The sequence below is a fragment of the Schistocerca americana genome, chromosome 4 (genome assembly GCF_021461395.2).
Source record: "Schistocerca americana isolate TAMUIC-IGC-003095 chromosome 4, iqSchAmer2.1, whole genome shotgun sequence".
Lineage (NCBI taxonomy): Eukaryota > Metazoa > Arthropoda > Insecta > Orthoptera > Acrididae > Schistocerca > Schistocerca americana.
The window spans coordinates 214,011,782-214,036,800 of record NC_060122.1 but is presented as its reverse complement, the minus strand read 5'-3'; positions in this window follow the sequence as shown (position 1 = coordinate 214,036,800).

Genomic DNA, 25,019 nt, shown 5'->3' with positions numbered 1-25,019 from the left:
CCGAATGGGCGGCTATTCCGAAATCTTTTGCCAGTGGAGAGGTACTCATGGCACTTTTCCAATTATATGTTTCCATTGCCTTCTGCATCCTCATGCCGTTGATCATTGCTGATTCTTCTGTCTTTATTGGCAGTTTCACACCTCAAGGACAGGAGAGTGTCCTGAACTTGTCCGCTCCTCCACCCTCCTTTTCTTGAAAAGATCGTTGGCAGAATGAAGGTAACTTCTTATGCAGCAAGTCTTCAGCCGCCCGGAACTCCTTCATCGTGGGATTTTGCCGAACACCGCGTAAACACCTCCTTCGGTTTTCCTGTCTAGGACGGAACCAAGTCCTGCCTCCTTATGTTTATAGGTGCGCATCATTTGTAATGTTCGCCGGAAACTTGTCTCGGTTGTCTGCAATATACTGAAGCAGCTCGTCCCTTGCGTTCCGCTTTGCTTTCAACTTGTATTTTGCTGCGTTCCCGCATTTTGCATATAATTGGTGATTATTTTAAGGGGCCGCTAACATGTGTTAATGTCCCTCCCGTATGGAAACTGGCTTATCTGTTTAGGTCCGCTTTTTTTTCAATTTCGGACACTCGATTTTAAGTACAAGTTCAAACTGTTGTTTTCTTGCGATTTTAATTTTACGCGTTGCGGCTTGTGCTCAGTTTTATTTCATCTTGCCACTGTGTTGAACTTAAGAGAGGGGCGCGCTTTAATCAGTGCCAGTGAATTGGTTCTTGCAGCAAGGAGCCTACCTCCCTCCTCACTCTTTAGTGGAATAAGTCGAATATATTATGTGATTCTCAAATACTTGTTTTGCATTTAAGGTATAAATAACCTTTAATTCTTGGTTAATCCCGTGTTTATACCCGGCCTAAGTGCGATATCTTTCAGAGCTGTGCCAAAAGCTTTAGTTTTGTTTTACCCTTTCACTGCTTAAAAGAGTGGGTACTGCACATGCTGTAGCGGCCAACTTACTCTCGTTTGCCTTGTTGCCGCGGGATGAGGCCTACGCCTGGGACCTGTGTGCCGCCAGCGGGATTCTACCATTATTTGAGGTCGGGCTCGTCAGCTGCAATTCATTAACATTTAATGTACTGGATCTTTTGTAAGCCTCCTAAAATTGTGAAGCAAGTCTAAATTGTTTAAGTGCTGGCATTTGGAGCTTAATAATGTTTTTAAAGCTGATCATTGATGTTTTTCTTTTTAAGGTGGAATAGAAGACACTGTTGGTTGCACCTTGTTGTGGCTGTGCACTCTTGTAATCTTTTGTCGTTCCTGGCTGGATGATGAGAGTGTGATGTGATAGGGGGGTGGCCGGTTTCCTCCGCTAGAACACAATGCACTTTGGGACAGGAATCAATTGAATACTTAACTTCGATTATGACCAGTATGAAGTTCTGTGGTTAACAGCAATCAAATAACAGGGTTTAATTCTTGAATCTTGTCCGTGTCCATATCACAAGCCGACCGCTGTGGCCGAGGTATTCTAGCCGCTCCAGTCCAGAACCGCGCTGCTGCTAAGGTCGCAGGTTCGAATCCTTCCTCTGGCATGGATGTGTGTGATGTCCTTAGGTTAGTTAGATTTAGTTAGTTCTAAGTCTAGGGGACTGATGACCTCAGATGTTAAGTCCCATAGTGCTTAGAGCCATCTGAACCATATCACAACTACATAAAATGACTAACATTCGCTCACAGCCAGCTGAGGTGTGATGTGACGACTATCACTGTGGAACACTAGAGCACAGTGCCACATATTGAAGTGCAATGCGAACTAGGATTGAGAGATTGACCCAGCACGGTCGGCGGCGGCGACCTATACGCACGCTGCCCAGGGGCGTCATGGCGCGTAGCCTAGGGGCGTGTCTTGGTCTTCTCTTGTCTCAGGCGCGCATAGGTAAGCGCGTGCTATACAATGTCTCCTAATGTCGACCGGTGTGCTGCCGAAGGCGCACGCCAGCACACACCTCGTCACTCTTTTGAGAAAATAATTTGTTGGTTAATAAATTTTTGGAGGAGGTACTTAACAACATATGATGATCAAAGGTTTTCCCCAGTCCTGCTGGTGTGTTGTGACTATTTGTGTCCTCTGACTTAGTACACGCCCTTGTCGTCTGTAAGATAGTTATGGTGAGGCAGATTATGTTAGTGCGCCATTGTAAAGTTATTGACCTTCAGAAGCCAGTTTGTTCTCCCTTTTATGCCCTCTTGCATGGGCAGAAGTAAATTTTTCATTGTATTTTGGAGCCCACTTGTATAATCATTCTGAACCAAAGCAAGATTATGGTATTTATGTAATATGTGAATATATTTATGAATTAGTTCTATTGTAGATTACTGTTGCTCATTGAGAGATAACCTCACTGTATTTCTCTTAAGGCAAAATATTTTTTGATCTGTTTTATCATTAAAATGCTGAAATCATTATTACTGAAGTTAAAATTGCATGCAAAGTGATGATTGTTATTATTTTCGTCGACAGAGCTCTGTCATTGACTCCAAAAGGGCGACGCGCTGTTGTAATGCATTACCATCGGTATACCGACGATGCGTTCTGTTATTGTAATACACTACTGGCCATTAAAATTGCTACGCCAAGAAGAAATGCCGATGATAAACGGCTATTCATTGGACAAATATATTATACTAGAACTGACGTCTGATTACATTTTCAAGCAATTCCAACACGATACCACAGTTCATCAAGAGTAGTGACTGGCGTATTGTGACGAGCCAGTTGCTCGTCCACCATTCACCAGACGTTTTCAATTGGTAAGAGATCTGGAGAATGTGCTGGCCAGGGCAGCAGTCGAACATTTTCTGTATCCAGAAAGGCCCGTAGAGGACCTGCAACACGCGGTCGTGCATTATCCTGCTGAAATGTAGGGATTCGCAGGGATCGAATGAAGGGTACAGCCACGGGTCGTAACACATCTGAAACGTAACGTCCACTGTTCAAAGTGCCGTCAATGCGAACAAGAGGTGACCGAAACGTGTAACCAATGGAACCCCACACCATCACGCCTGCTGATACGCCAGTATGGCGGTGACGAATACACGCTTCCAATGTGCGTTCACCGCGATATCGCCAAACACGGATGGGAACACCATGATGCTCTAAACATAACCTCGATTCATCCGAAAAAATGACGTTTTGCCATTCGTGCACCCACGTTCGTCGTTGAGTACACCATGGCAGGCGCTCCTGTCTGTGATGCAGCGTCAAGTGTAACTGCAGCCATGGTCTCCGAGCTGATAGTCCATGCTGATACAAACGTCGTCGAACTGGTCGTGCAGATGGTTGTTTTCGTGCAAACGTCCCTATCTGTTGACTCAGGGCTCGAGACGTGGCTGCACGATCCGTTACAGCCATGCGGATAAGATGCCAGTCATCTCGACTGCTAGTGATACGAGGCCGTTGGGATCCTGCACAGCGTTCCGTATTACCCTCCTGAACCCACAAATTACATAGTCTGCCAACAGTCATTCGATCTCGACCAACGCGGGCAGCAATGTCGCGATACGGTAAACCGCAATCGCGATAGGCTACAATCCAACCTTTATAAAAGTCGGAAACGTGATGGTACGCATTACTCCTCCTTACACGAGGCATCACAACAACGTTTCACCAGGCAACGCCGGTCAACTGCTGTTTGTGTATGAGAAATCTCTTGGAAACTTTCCTCATGTCAGCACGTTGTAGGCGTCGCCACCGGCGCCAACCTTATGGGAATGATCTGAAAAGCTAAACATTTGCATATCACAGCATCTTCTTCCTGTTGGTTAAATTTCGCGTCTGTAGCACGTCATCTTCGTGGTGTAGCAATTTTAATAGCCAGTAGTTTATATTGTTCAATAAAGAAAATTTTAATCAGAAACCCACGATTGCAAACTCTATTGCCCCAAAACCTACGTAAAATTGCCAGTTTTAGTTAGGGGTGCAGCATGCTATTCATAATTGCCTCTGTTCAGTTGGGTGTACTGGTAGCGGAACGTTTCTTTAAATGAGGTGGCCAAATGAGTACTCATTCTGTCGAATGCCCAGATCAGTACACTTACTAAATGATCTGAGCACGAGATGTAAAGTTGTTGGAGTCATCCAGCGACCAGCTTCATGGGTGAATTGCCTGAAGTAATGTTCGGTTAAACTGCGGAATGCATATATAGAGTGCCGTATGCAAGGCAGTTTGGAAATCGCAAACAAACAAGGTTCAGTCTGTCGCAGATATTGGCGTGGAATACATACGGCATTCACTGTCGACCAGTATGTTGTTGCTTCTGCGAAGTAAATGCTGATACGAAGCCAGTACCGCAGCCAAGTATTATGCCGTGAGATATGGTCGTCGAAGGACTCCAACAACCATTACGTTCTAAAGCGCTGAATAACGAACTCGAGAAACACGTAGTTTGAGAACTTGTACAGGTTATAGACGGATACCAGCCAAGACTACAAGGAAACGTTTATTTTAGGTGTAAAACGCTGCGATCCTCATGTCAGTTTGAGAAACCGCCCGAGTCACTATTGTCTGCCTCATATATGTGTGGCGAATATTACACGGTCAGAAGTTTCATTCGTACCACCTATCAGTATCTCAATTGGAGAGCTAGTTTCTGTTAATGAGTCGTCAGTAATTTCAGCCTAGGCCTCTTACAAACTTTCATGTTGTCTGAGCAACTCATGTTAACAAATTATGCAGCTGCGTACAGTCGTAATATACTGGCCACAGAGGAATCCTTGATAGTTACGTCAGGTTGATCGTCAAAGGAGGTGGTCCGTTAACGTGTGGTGTGGACTCCCCGTGTATGAAACCAGTCGGTCCAGACTACGTGCTCTCTGACTGTGAGGTGTACTGAGCTTTTAACGTCGACAGTTTAGGTGTTACCCTACAAAATGTGAGGCTAGACATTAGGGGCGGTATATCGATGCAGCATCCAGCCCATAGCTCGTGTGGTTATACGAGAACTGAGCAATAGATTACGTGGAAGGCGCTTCAGACAAAGTGGTCATCAGGAATGGCTACCACAATAACCTTGTTTAACGTCAGTAGATTTCTTTTTGTGGGGATAAGTAGAGAATCATGTTTATGTCACCGGGTCCACAACTCTAGGCTACTTCAAATTCCATAACAAGGAAGATTATGTCTCTGTGACTCTGTTAAAATCACATATCGTCTGCTCGCTCCTTCAGTTGTGAATACAGGACTTAAAGAGTAACGTTTATTCCGTTTAGCTATTATTTTGTAAGATGCAAAGAAGAACGCATCATCTTAAACACTTTGTAATACAAATGAAGTGGCATAGTTTCAGAGATTTTACTGGTCTCATACAGATATGATTTTATGTAGACAGACTGAAGCGGCGACTGAAAGCTTTTACCAACCCGGGAATCGAACCCATGCCTCCGACTTTCTAAGTAAATGCGATAGCCACTAATCCACAGCGATTTTCTGTCATAGCTCCCTCCTTGACCCGTAATAAGGAGGGAATTTAAAGCAGACGGGGGCGGAACTGATAATTTTCATTAAGAAGGGAGGCCTGCCAGCGTAATCCTTGCAGATGTAAGAACCGCTAATCCAAAGTGCCTTAGAGGCTAATGCGTCTGTCCAGTAAGCGGGAGACCCGCGTTCGATTCCCGACCTTGGTACAGATTTTCACTCGCTGCTTCAGTCTGTCTACATAAAATCACTTTGTAATGACTTACGCTTTTCCTTTTGCTAATCTGACAAATCCTGTGACATTATAAAGTGATTCTTGCATTAACGGATCACTAGTATTAAATCTGTTCTTCAGACTTTTGTTACTAATCTAGATTAAATGAATCGGAAAGCCTTCGGCGAGGCGAAATTGATGACACCAGAGAGGCATACCCTTTCCAGAACGTCAATACAAGCTGCAGGCAACACCCGACATACCGTTAGTTGTGGGAGCTCAGCTGGTGGTAGCTACGCGCTGCCCGCGCAGTTTTCTTATTATCTCTCAGATTTCTCTACAGTGGTAGAAGCTGTAGTCGTCACCGAAGTCGCTCTTAATACCCAGAATTTATAGCCAACACGCAACGTAAGGTCATCTGCTTAGATTTTTCCTTCTTTGACGGCATAAAACTCGTTTCCACCTGGAGTTACATCATAACATTAGGTGAATCCTGAAAATGGGTAACACGCGCAAACACACAAACGATCAGGCCATAAAACTGCAAGAATTATAGATTCTCGGTTGTGGGGCACTTCTTGGAACTTGACACAGTTTTCTAGATATAAATATATACCTCTCTTCTCCCGTCCCCCTCCACCCCTTCTCTCTCTCTCTCTCTCTCTCTCTCTCTCTCCCGCCCCCTCTCTCTCTCTTTCTCACACACACACACACACACACACACGCACACACGCACACACACGCACGCGCGCGCGCGATAAACAAAACCAAAGGGAAACATGCCATTGAAAAATGGCCGACATTCCATAATATCACTGCGCTGTAATAAATAATTCAGGCCCACAAACACAAGCTCTTTCACGAAGAAGAAATTTCGAGGGTAGTGAGCGATTGAACAAACAGTACGTTGAGTTTATCCGTCCACAGACCAGAAACCACTTTAAAGAAACTAATTTTGCCTTTAAAGGACAAGGAAAAATCAGCATCTCAGTCCATTAATATATAGGTAACAAACGGTTTTCTGGTGAGCCCTAAAACAGAAAATTTCAGAAATTTTTTCGGATGATCTGAAGTGCCAGTATAAGCATGGAATGTAATTTGTTTTTACAGAGTCACCTTTTACGATCACATACGGATTTCTTACCGTCAAATTTTAGTGATGTCAGAGATGCACATGAAGACTGTTTTTACCAAGATGTTTCACTGATGGAACAAAGATACCAGTGAAAATAGAGTGGTGCTATGCTACGTGATCACTCATGGATGATAAAGACACTCCAACTCCGTTCTAGAGTCAGGACAGAAAGAGACCCTCTTAAGACATTTCGTAACTTTTTTATCTCTTTTGTAAAATAAGAGCAATAAGTGCAATAGGTTGTACAGGAGAGCCAGTTAATAAATTTAGGCAACAGAACAACACGCTGTAAGAGGTCCATGATTAAAGAATTTATTGCTAACGCACTCGAGAAGATGTATTTTCTATGGATTGCCCACGCGCTGCCTGCGATATGTAAGCTATAAGAGAATCTCTGACCAAAGAGCAGTGTTGTATGCAGTAGGAACTGTGTAGCAGTAGGAGAAAATAGTTGCTAGCAGTCTGGTGCATCGAGTTGGCTGAGCCGGTCGTGGGGAGCGATGGCAGATGGTTCAAATGGTTCAAATGGCTCTGAGCACTATGGGACTCAACTGCTGAGGTCATTAGTCCCCTAGAACTTAGAACTAATTAAACCTAACTAACCTAAAGACATCACAAACATCCATGCCCGAGGCAGGATTCGAACCTGCGACCGTAGCGGTCTTGCGGTTCCAGGCTGCAGCGCCTTTAACCGCACGGCCACTTCGGCCGGCAGCGATGGCAGAGCCTGAGAGTTGTCGTATAAGGTAAAAGCAGCCTCGCGCATATGTACAGGGCTATTACAAATGATTGAAGCGATTTCATAAATTCACTGTAGCTCCATTCATTGACATATGGTCACCACACACTACAGATACGTAGAAAAACTCATAAAGTTTTGTTCGGCTGAAGCCGCACTTCAGGTTTCTGCCGCCAGAGCGCTCGAGAGCGCAGTGAGACAAAATGGCAACAGGAGCCGAGAAAGCGTATGTCGTGCTTGAAATGCACTCACATCAGTCAGTCATAACAGTGCAACGAAACTTCAGGACGAAGTTCAACGAAGATCCACCAACTGCTAACTCCATTCGGCGATGGTATGCGCAGTTTAAAGCTTCTGGATGCCTCTGTAAGGGGAAATCAACGGGTCGACCTGCAGTGAGCGAAGAAACGGTTGAACGCGTGCGTGTAAGTTTCACGCGTAGCCCGCGGAAGTCGACGAATAAAGCAAGCAGGGAGCTAAATGTACCACAGCCGACGGTTTGGAAAATCTTACAGAAAAGGCTAAAGCAGAAGCCTTACCATTTCGAACGCATTGATGGGGACATGCTGCGCCGAGTGTGGGAGGAACTTGATTATTGGCTTGATGTCTGCCGAATCACTAAAGGGGCACATATCGAACATTTGTGAATGCCTAAAAAAACTTTTTGAGTTTTTGTATGTGTGTGCAAAGCATTGCGAAAATATCTCAAATAATAAAGTTATTGTAGAGCTGTGAAATCGCTTCAATCATTTGTAATAACCCTGTACTATTGTTATGTCAAGCCCCACGTAAATGTTTTCAAAAAATCTCTTAATAATAATCTTTCCTATAAAAATTAACTTCTGACAATCATTCATCTCAATTTACAGAATTTACTAATTTCTCCAATCCATGGTCAACCCAATTGTTGTAAAGCAAAATCAGTTGTTTCTGTTTATGCATGACAAATCTATCGGCCAGAAAAATTTCTTATATAAGCAGATATATATGCGTTATCCGACGACTTAATTGAGGTAAGAATTTTCATTTTTTATTCAGAATCATCTTTCAGAGCCACGACGCAGCGCTGCTGACGTCCAAAATTTACCAGTTTAAATTCACAGTCAATTATTGAAAGGTTATAAGTGAGCCACAATTTTATTGAGAGATTAGTCACATTGTATTATTGGTAGGTTACGCTGAATGTGAATGATATATAATTATATTTTTATATTTTGTTGGGAGGTTACACTAAATGTGAAAGATAATTATATAACTTTACTGTTGGGAGGTTACACTTGACGACAACCGGCCTGGATCGTATTTTTGTGAATTTCTGAGAAGTAGTCAGTTATATATCTGCTTTTATGTACCTAATGCTAAATGTAGTTTGCATCTGGCGCAACGCATTTACTAATTTGTCACTCTTTCTTTCACAGATCATCGGCAATTTATTGCTCTTTGTTGTTATTGTATTTGTTCCATTTTGCTTTGTCTTTGTTTGATTTTGTGCTCACCTTTGATTTGCGAAAATACCGCGAAAAACTGCTAACAGTACATCGCGATGTGCAATGAGCGAAAAAGCCGACTTGAATAATTTGACGGATAATACTAGCGATAATACTAGCGATAATCCTCCAATTACTGACAATCAGTTCGTGTCGACCACCAGCAATGATTTTATTCCAAATGATGAACTAACAAATTCAGTTACGTCCACATTTAATTTAACGACAATTGATGACGCGGCACGTTTCGATACAATGAACGCTGCCCAGTTTGACACACCTGATTTGCAGAATTTACACAGTGAACAGACAAATGTTTCTAACGAAAGTGAACAATGTACTCAAAATATGTCAGATTTATTTGATTCCGATGTAGTGACCAACAGTGCACATCCGATTGGCAAACGTTTTTGTGAATCAGACAATGACCAAATGGTTACACAAAACGTGACACGTGCAGATACACCATCACACATCACAGAGAATAGAGTCGCTAATGTTGGCATGGATCAAGTTATGGTAATATTGCTACAACTTAATGAAACGAACAAGCAACTTAATGAAAATTTCAAACAGTTGAATGAAAAATACGACAACCTTAATGAATCGAACAAACAAATTAATTAAAATCTCAAACAGTCGAATGAAAAACACGACAACAATTTCAAACAACTTAATGAATGTTTCAAGCAGTCGAATGAAAGCTACGACAGGTCGTTCAAACAAATTAATGAAAAACTTGACACCTCTATTGAACAGCTTACTGAACAGATTACAGCCGTTGCCGAGCAATGTAACGAAACTAAAAAACAGGCTTGCGCTAGGAATAGTAGTGAAGAAATTAGATCCGTTACACAAGAAATATTTAATACACATGCAGCCACAACAAAATTACTTGGAGATGAAATTAGTTCAGTTGCTAAACAATGTTCATAAAAGGCAACACAGTTACGCGACGAGTTTAAATTATTGTCAGCATAACTTTCACGCACCCTGGATGTGAAAGTAGACAAGAAATTCCAACGACAGAACAGCCAAATTGACGAGCGTTTTAATCACCACCTACAAAACAGTGAAACGCGTTACCGTAAATTTATACAGGAACAGAACATAGTAAAGAAACACGTCATGGAAACAATTACTGCCCAGAGACAGGAAGATAAGCGTAAATTATTTACGAAAGCGGAAACATACGTAGACAACACCATTGCTACAGTATCAGACGAAATTAATACTATCAAACAGTTGAACACTTAATTGCATGATGAAATCTCCGCTTTTAAAACAAAGACAGACACACACACACACACACACAGTAGACTTTCAGACTATGACCAGCAGACTTGAACAATTGGAATTAATACAGGATCCCGATGCCATTAAAGCAGACGTTAAGAAATTGAACAAAACCACCCGTAAAATCAAAAAACAAATTAATATTTGTGACACTAAAAATGACGATCAGGAAAAAGCACTGACTGAAATTGGCCAGTCGTATTGATGTTATCGAAAATAACAATGACACCAATTCATACCATACGTCACCAATTTCGTTCAATCAAACACCCGAATTCCAAAACTTACAGCAGACAATCAGTGAGATTGGTTCGTCCAATAATACATTACATAGAAAAGTGTCATCTTTACAGCGAGAAGTCACAGAAATGAAAAATGTTTCAGCCGCTAACACGTCACAGCATATGCCACATTCTGAACATTTGTCACACTCACACAGCCAGTATAACTTAGTTAATTTACAGAGACTACGTGACTTAGATCCCAAACAATCACAGACAAACAGATTATCATACAATCCTGAGCCTGCTCAGACATTCAGAGACGATAATTTTGATTACAAGCACTTTCTATCTGTTAGGAAATTTAAGGTATTTAAGAATGACAGAACACAGATTCACCCTTTTGACTGGATACAACAATTTGGTTTCGAATTTTCACCGGCATTGCCTGTAACGCAGAAACTAAAATTTATTCGCAGCGCGTAAGAGACCTCAGGGGATTCATTACACTTCGATTAATACACTCCTGGAAATGGAAAAAAGAACACATTGACACCGGTGTGTCAGACCCACCATACTTGCTCCGGACACTGCGAGAGGGCTGTACAAGCAATGATCACACGCACGGCACAGCGGACACACCAGGAACCGCGGTGTTGGCCGTCGAATGGCGCTAGCTGCGCAGCATTTGTGCACCGCCGCCGTCAGTGTCAGCCAGTTTGCCGTGGCATACGGAGCTCCATCGCAGTCTTTAACACTGGTAGCATGCCGCGACAGCGTGGACGTGAACCGTATGTGCAGTTGACGGACTTTGAGCGAGGGCGTATAGTGGGCATGCGGGAGGCCGGGTGGACGTACCGCCGAATTGCTCAACACGTGGGGCGTGAGGTCTCCACAGTACATCGATGTTGTCGCCAGTGGTCGGCGGAAGGTGCACGTGCCCGTCGACCTGGGACCGGACCGCAGCGACGCACGGATGCACGCCAAGACCGTAAAATCCTACGCAGTGCCGTAGGGGACCGCACCGCCACTACCCAGCAAATTAGGGACACTGTTGCTCCTGGGGTATCGGCGAGGACCATTCGCAACCGTCTCCATGAAGCTGGGCTAAGGTCCCGCACACCGTTAGGCCGTCTTCCGCTCACGCCCCAACATCGTGCAGCCCGCCTCCAGTGGTGTCGCGACAGGCGTGAATGGAGGGACGAATGGAGACGTGTCGTCTTCAGCGATGAGAGTCGCTTCTGCCTTGGTGCCAATGATGGTCGTATGCGTGTTTGGCGCCGTGCAGGTGAGCGCCACAATCAGGACTGCATACGACCGAGGCACACAGGGCCAACACCCGGCATCATGGTGTGGGGAGCGATCTCCTACACTGGCCGCACACCACTGGTGATCGTCGAGGGGACACTGAATAGTGCACGGTACATCCAAACCATCATCGAACCCATCGTTCTACCATTCCTAGACCGGCAAGGGAACTTGCTGTTCCAACAGGACAATGCACGTCCGCATGTATCCCGTGCCACCCAACGTGCTCTAGAAGGTGTAAGTCAACTACCCTGGCCAGCAAGATCTCCGGATCTGTCCCCCATTGAGCATGTTTGGGACTGGATGAAGCTTCGTCTCACGCGGTCTGCACGTCCAGCACGAACGCTGGTCCAACTGAGGCGCCAGGTGGAAACGGCATGGCAAGTCGTTCCACAGGACTACATCCAGCATCTCTACGATCGTCTCCATGGGAGAATAGCAGCCTGCATTGCTGCGAAAGGTGGATATACACTGTACTAGTGCCGACATTGTGCATGCTCTGTTGCCTGTGTCTATGTGCCAGTGGTTCTGTCAGTGTGATCATGTGATGTATCTGACCCCAGGAATGTGTCAATAAAGTTTCCCCTTCCTGGGACAATGAATTCACGGTGTTCTTATTTCAATTTCCAGGAGTGTATGTGCCGTAGCGTGCAAAGGGCCCCGAGCCGTAGTGGTGCTATTTATTTTTTAGTTTTCTGCACTGCTGCCTTCTCTTTTACTATCCTTTATATCTATCAAAACAGCTCTTCAACTATCGGTCCATCTAGGATTAGAAATGAGTAAAGAAACCCTGATATGACAAGTTTTACCTGAAGTGACAGTTTTCATTAGACACTCCTGAAATGACAAGAACTACCAGCGTAATGTTTAATAACAGACAAAAATTTAATTATCAGCATCATCAAAATTATCAGCAACAGCAAACACATTTTGGCAACAATAGAGGCTTTTCCCCACAACAGCAACAAAACCAGCCGGTTAGCATACCTATCCAACAATATAGTCTGCAAGGTCAACCAAGCTTTAATGTTTCGCCGCCTACACCCGTCGGCTCCACCAAATAGTAACGCACAGCAACAAGGAAATCACTACGTACAGAAAACACATCATTTCAACTCCTCTCGGAATGCGCCGTATAGTAATGACTATCATGACAGACGTAAAAGTAATGAGCACAGATTAGAGCGTACATTTAATAACAGTAAGTCTTATCAGCAGCAGAATCATCCACAACAACAGATTATCGTGAATGAACCAGACAGTCGATATCATTCCGAGCCAAATACGTCAGGACGAAGTAACAGAACAGTACAAATAGTTGAAATGCCACAGCATCCTCCCACAAATAACAGCACGTCAGATAGAATTTGACTAGATACAGTACAGGTTGCATCCTCCAGCAACGTAAGCAAATACTTCAGATACACAGAATGCTGTTGACGAAAATGTTATTACTTTTGACGACATCCGAGACACACTTTTGCATGAAAACCAGTTACACAAAAAACCATTTCCCACCCTATAATTGAAGTAATGATTGGATCATCCACATTTTCAGGAGTAATTGATTCTGGATCACCTATGTCAGTTATAAATGAAGAAACACTCAATGAATGTGACAAAGAGAAAACCTGTCCTACGTTACCATTAGCCAAAACTAAAGTAAAAGGAGCAGTATCTAGTAAAGGAGAAGATGTAAAATTGCAGACACACTAATCATTTTGTATTGCAGGTCATACGTTCCACTCAAATTTTTGGATTGTTCCCTTATTGACAACAGACGTTATTTTAGGTACGAATTTTTTGGTACAACACGACGCAATTATTGACTTTCAAAATTCCTATTTAATGTTAAAGGATGAAAATGTACAACTCATATTAGAATTTCAGCACTCTTTATCTGCAGAAGAACAAACAATTAATCGGACAGAGGTCATTTCTGCATCACGTAACATAGACTGTCATTCCTTATTGTTCACTGATACGTTTGTATACAATTACAAAACACCAGACGAAGCCGACTATGAAGTTATGCAAATGATTTATGAGAAGGTAAAACAGAACAGTGCAAATATTGGTGACGAACGTACTCAACTACGCAATATTCTTTTACAGCAAGCTCCAGTTTTTGACAACGTCTCTGGTACTACGTCCGGTTTTATGTATGAATTGCAAGTTAAACAGCACGACACGTTTAAAGCCAAACATTATCCCATTCCATATATTCACAGAGAACAAGTTAAGAAAGAATTGCAAGCTATGCTTGACCAAGGAATTATTGAACCAGCAGTTAGTCCGTACATAAACCCGCTCCATATTGTTAAGAAAAAGTATGGCTCACTTCACCTCGTACTTGATTCGTGTCACATCAACGACATTATTATTAATTAAACACATCGTCTACAGACACTAGAATAACTACACTCCTGGAAATAGAAAAAAGAACACATTGACACCGGTGTGTCAGACCCACCATACTTGCTCCGGACACTGCGAGAGGGCTGTACAAGCAATGATCACACGCACGGCACAGCGGACACACCAGGAACCGCGGTGTTGGCCGTCGAATGGCGCTAGCTGCGCAGCATTTGTGCACCGCCGCCGTCAGTGTCAGCCAGTTTGCCGTGGCATACGGAGCTCCATCGCAGTCTTTAACACTGGTAGCATGCCGCGACAGCGTGGACGTGAACCGTATGTGCAGTTGACGGACTTTGAGCGAGAGCGTATAGTGGGCATGCGGGAGGCCGGGTGGACGTACCGCCGAATTGCTCAACACGTGGGGCGTGAGGTCTCCACAGTACATCGATGTTGTCGCCAGTGGTCGGCGGAAGGTGCACGTGCCCGTCGACCTGGGACCGGACCGCAGCGACGCACGGATGCACGCCAAGACCGTAGGATCCTACGCAGTGCCGTAGGGGACCGCACCGCCACTTCCCAGCAAATTAGGGACACTGTTGCTCCTGGGGTATCGGCGAGGACCATTCGCAACCGCCTCCATGAAGCTGGGCTGAGGTCTCGCACACCGTTAGGCCGTCTTCCGCTCACGCCCCAACATCGTGCAGTCCGCCTCCAGTGGTGTCGCGACAGGCGTGAATGGAGGGACGAATGGAGACGTGTCGTCTTCAGCGATGAGAGTCGCTTCTGCCTTGGTGCTAATGATGGTCGTATGCGTGTTTGGCGCCGTGCAGGTGAGCGCCACAATCAGGACTGCATACGACCGAGGCACACAGGGCCAACACCCGGCATCATGGTGTGGGGAGCGATCTCCTACACTGGCCGTACACCACTGGTGATCGTCGAGGGGACACTGAATAGTGCACGGTACATCCAAACCGTCATCGAACCCATCGTTCTACCATTCCTAGACCGGCAAGGGAACTTGCTGTTCCAACAGGACAATGCACGTCCGCATGTATCCCGTGCCACCCAACGTGCTCTAGAAGGTGTAAGTCAACTACCCTGGCCATCAAGATCTCCGGATCTGTCCCCCATTGAGCATGTTTGGGACTGGATGAAGCTTCGTCTCACGCGGTCTGCACGTCCAGCACGAACGCTGGTCCAACTGAGGCGCCAGGTGGAAATGGCATGGCAAGTCGTTCCACAGGACTACATCCAGCATCTCTACGATCGTCTCCATGGGAGAATAGCAGCCTGCATTGCTGCGAAAGGTGGATATACACTGTACTAGTGCCGACATTGTGCATGCTCTGTTGCCTGTGTCTATGTGCCTGTGGTTCTGTCAGTGTGATCATGTGATGTATCTGACCCCAGGTATGTGTCAATAAAGTTTCCCCTTCCTGGGACAATGAATTCACGGTGTTCTTATTTCAATTTCCAGGAGTGTACTACAGAAAGTTCATGGTACTGCTGTTTATTCCACATTAGATTTGAAATCGGGATTTTGGCAAATTCAGCTCCATCCGAACTGCAGGAAGTACACAGCATTTCTCTGTTTTGGTGATTGTTATCAATTTTGCAAATTACCGTTCGGTTTAACAATTTCTTCAACAGCATTTATTCGCGGTTTGAATACTATACTTCCAATAGAACTGAAAGACAGAATCACAACATATGTAGACGACATCCTTATTGCAGAATCTAACTGGTCTGAACACAATCTAATTCTAGAACAACTGTTGTAAACTTTTCGTGCACAAGGACTCACAGTTAATCTTAGCAAATCGCACTTTGGCAAAACTTCCATAAAATTTCTTGGACATGTAATTTCAGCAAAAGGCATTACGCCTGACCAGGAAAAACTTCAAGCTTTACGTGACATTACTGTTCCAACGACAAAGAAACAACTACGCAGCTTTCTGGGATTAATTAACTTTTTCCGTAAATTTATTCATTACTCTGCTTTAGACACCCCTAGATTATGCCAGTTGACGGGTAAAAACGATATTTCGTCCTGGGATAGCCAAGCACATTCTGAATTTGTTAATTTGAAACATGACTTGTTGAATGCACCACTTTTATCACACCCAGATCTTACTAGAAATTTTTCCATTGCCACCGACAGTTCTAACACCGCTTTAGGCGTACACATTTTTCAGGAAATTTAAGAAGACGGTACTACAGTAATTAAAAACATCGCCTTTGCAAGTCGCATTCTGTCACCTGCTGAACGCAATTATTCTGTCACAGAACTTGAAACATTATGTGTTGTATGGGCATTTTCGAGATTTAGGCATTTTCTGTATGGAAGGCACACTACCGTTTACACAGATCATAGAGCTATACAGTTTTTACTTTCCGCAAAATTTACACACGACAGGTTAAGCAGATGGAAGCTTTATTTACAGGAATTTAATTTTACAATTGTTCACATTCCCGGTACACAAAATATTGTAGCAGACGCACTATCCCGTTCTCTCAGCAACAATCATCAAGACATCGTAACCAACTTCTGCCAAGCAAATTCTAGCGTCATGTATATTCAACAAGTTGCATTTGAAAATTTCATTTCATCGTCATTACGAGACCTAGTACAAGAGCAGAGCAAAGACAACGTGTGGAAAGAAATTAAACGCCTTTGGCAAGATAAGAATAATGTTACCTTTACAAACCATTACACTGTACGCAAGAACATTGTGTTTCGCCGCTCTCACCCTGACAGCAACAACTGGTTATTATGTATTCCTGACGAACTTGTTAACAAATTAATTTGTATACTCATTTAAGTTACGCACATTATGGAGCCAGGAAATGTTTTCTTATACTGAGGCAGAACTGTTCTTTTGCCAACATGGAGAAACGTATTCGACGAGTTTTAACGTCATGTAAAATCTGCCAGAAAGCGAAATCAGACACGACTTCACATATTCCTCCCTTACATCCCATTGTACCGATTAAATTGAGACATATGGCCGCTGTAGATATTTTTGGTCCGATTCCCAGATCTAATAGAGGTTTTTGTTACATCTTTGTCGCTGTTGAACTCACTTCGAAATTTGTTACCTTCACTCCGTTACGCAAAGCTACTGCTAAATCTATTTCGAATGCATTTGTAAAATATTTTCTATTTCATGTAGGGCACGTATTGAAAGTAATTTCCGTCAATGGACCACAGTTTCGATCTGCGATATGGACACGTATGTTACGAGCAAGAAAAATTTCTCCGTTATGTATATCCACGTATCACGCTTCTTCGAACCCTTCTGAACGACTGATGAAAGAAATTGGTAAACTATGTAGAATATACTGCCATAAAAACATATTTATTGGGATACACACATACACATTGAGCTCAACAACATCAAACGTGCCACAGAGCGCCGGAGAAGACAGCAAAAACAGCTTTGTACACGCCGTGACTTTCACATTGGACAGAAGATGTTAGTACTCACACACTATTTATGCAACAGCGGAAAGAGTAGATACAGTAAATTTGAGCTTCTATACGCTGGTCCATATAGAATTCGCAGCATTCCTCATCCCCAATGTAGTACATGTCGAAACTCTGAGAACCAGAAAAAGCAAGGGCAATCACCATATCTCCAATATCAAACCCTTTATTGAGTGAACATACTTTATGATTTATCACATTTTAATGCCATTTCCAGATATTTATATGACCACTTACTGATGATCATCATATTTTTCTTGGCAAGTGCCCGGCAAGGTAAGGTTAGCAGGTCGCTTTTCTTGTCTTTATATATCAGACCGTGCACATTTTCCATTTTTTATGTATATATGATGATTTTCCTATCGAAAGTAGATTTCTTTAAGATGTAACAAACACCAGTTGACTTTGACATTTTTCCTTGTGATATCTCAATATCTTGACTGTTCTACATTTTTTGCTACTACATTATGATACTGTGTGTACATTTTTGCACTTGAAAACTGTTTATGTTTTTGACCTAATATCTTTTCTGTCACACTATGCTGTATGCTTAGTTATAGCACTAGAAACAAGTTTTTATTTAATGGGTATATGAATTAAATGCAAGATATTAATCCATATTCTTCATTTTCAGAAAGCAATAACGTGTAAAATAAATAAATTAAACAAACCACAGTGGTTTACTATGAAATGGAAATTTTACCATCGGAATGAAAGAAAGAAAATGCAATACCTTGTCATGAAGAATAACTGAATCAGAATTAACAAGAATATATTATACACACTGTATAATAGCAGCCTTAACTGATTATTTTCTTTCAGAATATGAGGCGATTGATGCAGGCTGTCAGACAGAACTGCACATGTTAATTTTAGTGATGAAATATGCTAGAAGTAAGAAACTCTATACTATATGAAGTAATGAATGATAATGAATAGTGGTATGAAGTAAATGGTAATATGAATAGGAATAATGAAGTGTCTATTTTTTGCAGATGACAATAAATTATGATGAATAGTTATATGAAGAATATGGTAAGATGAATAATGAAGTTTTTTTCTTTACAGATGATGATAATGATGAAGTTATGGTAATATGAATAATGAAGTTCTTTCTTTACAGATGATGATAATGATAAAGGTATGGTAATATGAATAATTAAGTTTTTCTTTGCAGATGAGGATAATGATGAAGTTTACATATTTACTATTAGTTAAGAGATGCTATGTAGTTATTTAAGTATTTGTTGCAGTTCCTTTTGACAGTATGTCTTATGTCACATAGTATAATGATTGAATGTTTTGGGAAAGACAGATAGAGTACATACATATTAAGTACACGTTTCATTACCTGTTAATTCGAAGTTTACTACTTTTCAGCATAATATACATTTTTTTCTTTCAGGTCAATAATCCATTTTCTATTTTTTCCTGGAGAAGCTTTTCATAACGTTAATATGCTATAAGAACTTAGTTATGAAACCTTTTCTAATACTTGCATTTTTACCCAGTTGTGCGTATCATTCATGAATGTGATCACATATACTCTACTTGTTTCATAACTTTGCTACAGCTGACTCATGATGAATGACATTATTAATCTTTACTTCCAGCAATAAGTCAAAAGCAAATATTTTCATGCTACAGCAATTAATTATCGATCCTAATGCAATGCATTGCTAGTACAAAAAAAAATATTACCAGTCCCAACTATTACCAGTATACAACTAAATAATGCTACCAGTTTAAGATATATTTCTAGTCCTAAATATAATGCAAATTTCTCTGATGCATTGAATCCATTATATCTATGTATTATTGGACTACAGACCTTGAGTAATAGTTACAATGTGTTACATTTTAAATATCTCTTATGTCACTTGCATGATGTCATATATAAACACTAACAGCTTGATGCGATACGCAACATTATTTTAAATGATGACTTCTGAGTAATACTGAATGATGATTTGTAATTATGCAGAAATGCTATACCAATGATTACTGTAATGAGATGACTTATGCATAAATGCTTTGCCAATAATTACTGTAGTAAGATGACTTATGATTGATGTTCTGTAATACTCCATACATAGTACATAAATGTTTAGTAACTAGCTAATGAGTGCCAATAATTATTCAAATCGGTTGATACACTAGTGTAATTCTGAATGATGATAAGCATAAGACTTAATGTCCTTCACCTTCTGACCTAATTACCAGCAATTACTGCAATATCTGTATATCCTGTCCATCCTCATGATCATGGAGCGCTATATTTGGTTTTTGCACTAATTCTACATTGGTGTAAGAGTATGGATTCTACACGAATGTGGTGGGCGTATCCAGCTGTACACCACCTTAAACAATGGAGATGTTATTATGGTCCTACTGCTTGGTGTACCTAATGTACTACCAAAATGTTAACATACAATATTAAAGCAACATTTCAGTGTCTTGGCTACACTGATAAATACTTCCGGAAGAGAACTTCAGATTGTCTCACTTGGTGTTGTGCTTCTGTAGAAAGATATGGACTTTCAGTGCAGCTACGTGCAACCAAATGTGCTACAAACATGATGCTATCCTTCCCATTCCTTTCCTAGTTCTTGTAAAATGTTAGAGACTTATACAGTGCGTATGCACTTTATTTCGTTTCCTGATGTATTCAGTTCTTGTAAAAAAATGCTAAAGACTTCTACAGTGCGAGTGCACTTTATTTCACTCCCTGATATATTTAATTCATGTAAAAATACTAAAGAGTATTACAGTGCGAGTGCACTTTATTTCATTTGTTAATGTATTCAGTTCTTGTAAAAAATGCTAAAGACTTATACAGTGCGTGTGCACTTCATTTCATTTGTTAATATGAACAGTTGTCCTAAATATGCTAAAGACTTTTACAGTGGGTGTGCACTTTATTTCTTTCTTAATGTATCCAGTTCTAGTAAAATGCTAAAGACTTTTACAGTGCATGTGCACTTTATTTCATTTCTTAATGTATTCAGTTCTTGTAAAAAACGCTAAGGACTTATAAAGTGCATGTGCACTTTATGTCATTTGTTAATATATTTTGTACTCATTGCGTATACATTGTGTCATTTATTAATATGTTCTGCACTTATCAATAATGTATATACTCTCTGACTGTAGACTTAGTTCACTAAACAGATTATAGAAAAATTTGTTGCTCATGGCAAGTCCAATTGACTCACCATCGCTGCCAAATTTTTGCACCCTCCCAGTGGAGGGTTATGTAAGAGGTCTGAGATTAAAGAATTTGTTGCTAGCGCACTCGAGCAGATGTAATTTCGATGGATTGCTCACGCGCTGCCTGCGATATGTAAGCTATAAGAGAATCTCAGACCAAGCCGTGTTGTATGCAGTAGGAACTGTGTAGCAGTAGGAGTAAATAGTTGCTAGCAGTCTGGTGTATCGAGTTGGCTGGGCCAGTCGTGGGGAGCGATGGCAGAGCCTGAGCATTGTAGTATAGGGTAAAAGCAACCTCGCGCATATGTACTATAGTTATGTCAAGCCGCATGTAAATGTTTTCAAAAACTCTCTTAATAATAATCTTTCCTATAAAAATTAACTTCTGACAATCATTCATCTAAATTTAAAGAATTTATTAATTTCTCCAATCCATGGTCAACCCAATTGTTGTAAAGAAAAATCAGTTGTTTCTGTTTATACATGACAAATCTATCGGCCAGCACTGCACTGGACTGTGCCAGAAAAATTTCTTATAGAAGCAGATATATATGCGTTATCCGGCGACTTAATTGAGGTAAGAATTTTCATTTTTTATTCAGAATCATCTTTCAGAGCCACGATGCAGCGCTGCTGACGTCCAAAATTTACCAGTTTAAATTCACAGTCAATTATTGAAAGGTTATAAGTGAGTCACAATTTTATTGAGAGATTAGTCTCATTGTATTATTCGCAGGTTACGCTGAATGTGAATGATATGTAATTATATTTTTATATTTTGTTGGGAGGTTACACTAAATGTGAAAGATAATTATATAATTTTACTGTTGCGAGGTTACAACGTAATACCATTATGTATCACATCAGAACAAGCAGAAGTATCTACATCTGTCAGTATAGATAGACGTTTTATTACAATCGATAATAATATTACTGTAAGATAATAAACAGCTGACTGTATAGAAAAACATGCACGGCAATCAAAAAATAGTGCAAAGTGTGTTTGTAACTGACGCACCTCACAGCATAGGTAAGACTATAGTACGTTACATAACAATTACAGCACTTTATATCAGAAAATTTATGGTATAAATTAGGCTCTGACCTCGTGGCAGATAAAACTCCTAGAGAGAAGATTACAATGTGTATGCTCGTCTTCCTCCAGCATTAACGTATTACTGGTTTAACATGCTTCCCATCAACAACTTGTAACAACTGATGTACATTTTATTTTTCTAATTGCAGTGGAAGTTACAAGGTATTACCTTTACCGTGAGGTAAGTCAGTTACGAATACACCTTGTGTGATTTTATTTGTGACTCTGGATATTTTTCTACATATTCACCTATTTTCATCTTACAATAACAACTTTATCGATAACGATAAAGTGTCTACCTATAAAAGTCGTTGTAGACGCTACTGATTGTACTATAGTGGTGTATATATAGTCGTTTGACTTATTTTCTGTTGTCTGTTGTCTTGATAATTCACCTGGATGTTACGCCTTAGGTTTTTTCAGATTTGAAAACGGTAATTCAAATTTGCCGAAACTGGTCAACGCTGTACTAACAGTTGCGGTCTTGGCACATTTACTGTATGTATGAGAAGAATTAAACATTTCCTATTGCAGATTTCTTCCTACAAGACTGGCTTTGTCAGGTAATTCAAATAAATTTAGACTCTGTTTACGGACTGTTCAATACTGGAAAGTAAAGAAATCCTATTCTATTCACCGTAACATTCATTTGTTTAAATTCATAGAAGGGAGATAATTAGAGGGTTTGGGTTTCATTTTGCAATCTTGTGTGGGTAGCATTCGTTTCATTGACGACACATTAGAAAAAATGTTAGGAAAATATGGGTGTTCGTTCTACATTCAAAGTTTTTGAGATAATGACAAGTGTAAAAAGGATAGAGTTTCCGTAATTGTCAGAAAGTTATTGATATGTCATCTCAATCCCCCTTGGCAGATGGAAGATTATGGATATCCACAATCGACTGAAAAGAAGATACGAAAATTAAGCCGAAGAAAGGATGGAAAGTAATTGGTTCTATGTACACCGAGAATTCGTTGATGACATGCAAGAGCGTCTGAAAGCGGGTATAGCAAAGAAGAGATGTTACATGAGCAATTGCCATCTAAGTAAAACTGCACGCAGTACGAAACAGTAACTTCATCCACATCATCTAAATGATAAAAACTGTTACGCAGTAGATTGGTCTTCTAACAAGTGAGTGTTGGTTGTTTGTGTAAGAAAGTGAAATGTTCGTGCAAGAAAGTGAAATGTCTACCAATACCTGTCGTAAATCGACAACAGGGAGATCGTCGCACTATCGAGAGTGCTGTTTTTCGATACTGCTGCTAGAATTGATCCGACAAATGTAGAACTGATGGGTTCAGGTGGGCCATATTAAATAAACGTCACGCAGAATCTCAACCGCTCCACGCGCCTAACGGGCGAGAGACTTCATAATGATATTGTTCGCTCAAGCGTGCAGGATGGTATAGGATCGTGTAGCCACGTCACGCATCTTGACTCAGGAAATTGACTTGTTTACAGCAAGATAAATATCTACATGCAGAACACAATGACGTCTTGTTCACCACGGACTGTAGATCGTTTTTGCAACTTTCCTTGACTCAGCAGCAAATATGCGCTGGCAGCTGAGCATCCAGTGACAGCATTCGAGACGAAGTTGCAATAAGAAGTCGTTTCGTATGAGTCCCACAGGTGAGGTATACTTCTACATATACATCTACATCTACATTTATACTCCGCAATCCACCCAACGGTGTGTGGCGGAGGGCACTTTACGTGCCACTGTCATTACCTCCCATTTCTGTTCCAGTCGCGTATGGTCCGCGGGGAGGACGACTGCCGGAAATCCTCCGTGCGCGCTCGAATCTCTCTCTCTAATTTTACATTCGTGATCTCCTCGGGAGGTATAAGTAGGGGGAAGCAATATGTTCGATACCTCATCAAGAACGCACCCACTCGAAACGTGGACAGCAAGCTACACCGCGATGCAGAGCGCCTCTCTTGCAGAGTCTGCCACTTGAGTTTATTAAACATCTCCGTAACGCTATCACGGTTACCAAATAACCCTGTGACGAAACGCGCCGCTCTTCTTTGGATCTTCTCTATCTCCTCCGTCAAACCGATCTGGTACGGATCCCACACTGATGAGCAATACTCAAGTATAGGTCGAACGAGTGTTTTGTAAGCCACCTCCTTTGTTGATGGACTACTTTTTCTAAGCAATCTCCCAATGAATCTCAACCTGGTACCCGCCTTACCAACAATTAATTTTATATGATCATTCCATTTCAAATCGTTCCGCACGCATACTCCCAAATATTTTACAGAAGTAACTGCTACCACTGTTTGTTCCGCTATCATATAATCATACAATAAAGGATCCTTCTTTCCATGTATTCGTAATACATTACATTTGTCTATTTTAAGGGACAGTTGCCACTCCCTGCACCAAGTGCCTATCCGCTGCAGATCTTCCTGCATTTCGCTGCAATTTTCTAATGCTGCAACTTCTCTGTATACTACAGCATCATCCGCGAAAAGCCGCATGGAACTTCCGACACTATCTACTAGGTCATTTATATAATTGTGAAAAGCACTGGTCCCATAACACTCCCCTGTGGCACGCCAGACGTTACTTTAACGTCTGTAGACGTCTCTCCATTGAGAAAAACATGCTGTGTTCTATTTGCTAAAAACTCTTCAATCCAACCACACAGCTGGTCTGATATTCCGTAGGCTCTTACTTTTTTTATCAGTCGACAGTGTGGAACTTTATCGAATGCCTTCCGGAAGTCAAGGAAAATGGCATCTACCTGTGAGGCTGTATCTAATATTTTCTGGATCTCACGAACAAATAAAGCGAGTTGGGCCTCACATGATCGCTGTTTCCTGAATCCATGTTGATTCCTACAGAATAGATTCTGGGTTTCCAGAAATGACATGATACGCGAGCAAAAAACATGTTCTAAAATTCTACAACAGATCGATGTCACAGATACAGCTCCGACGAGAACGGACATTACCAGACAGTGTCCATCATTGTCATGAGGGCCTAGTTACTCGGATGATTGTATGAGGTGCCACTGGATACACGGCCG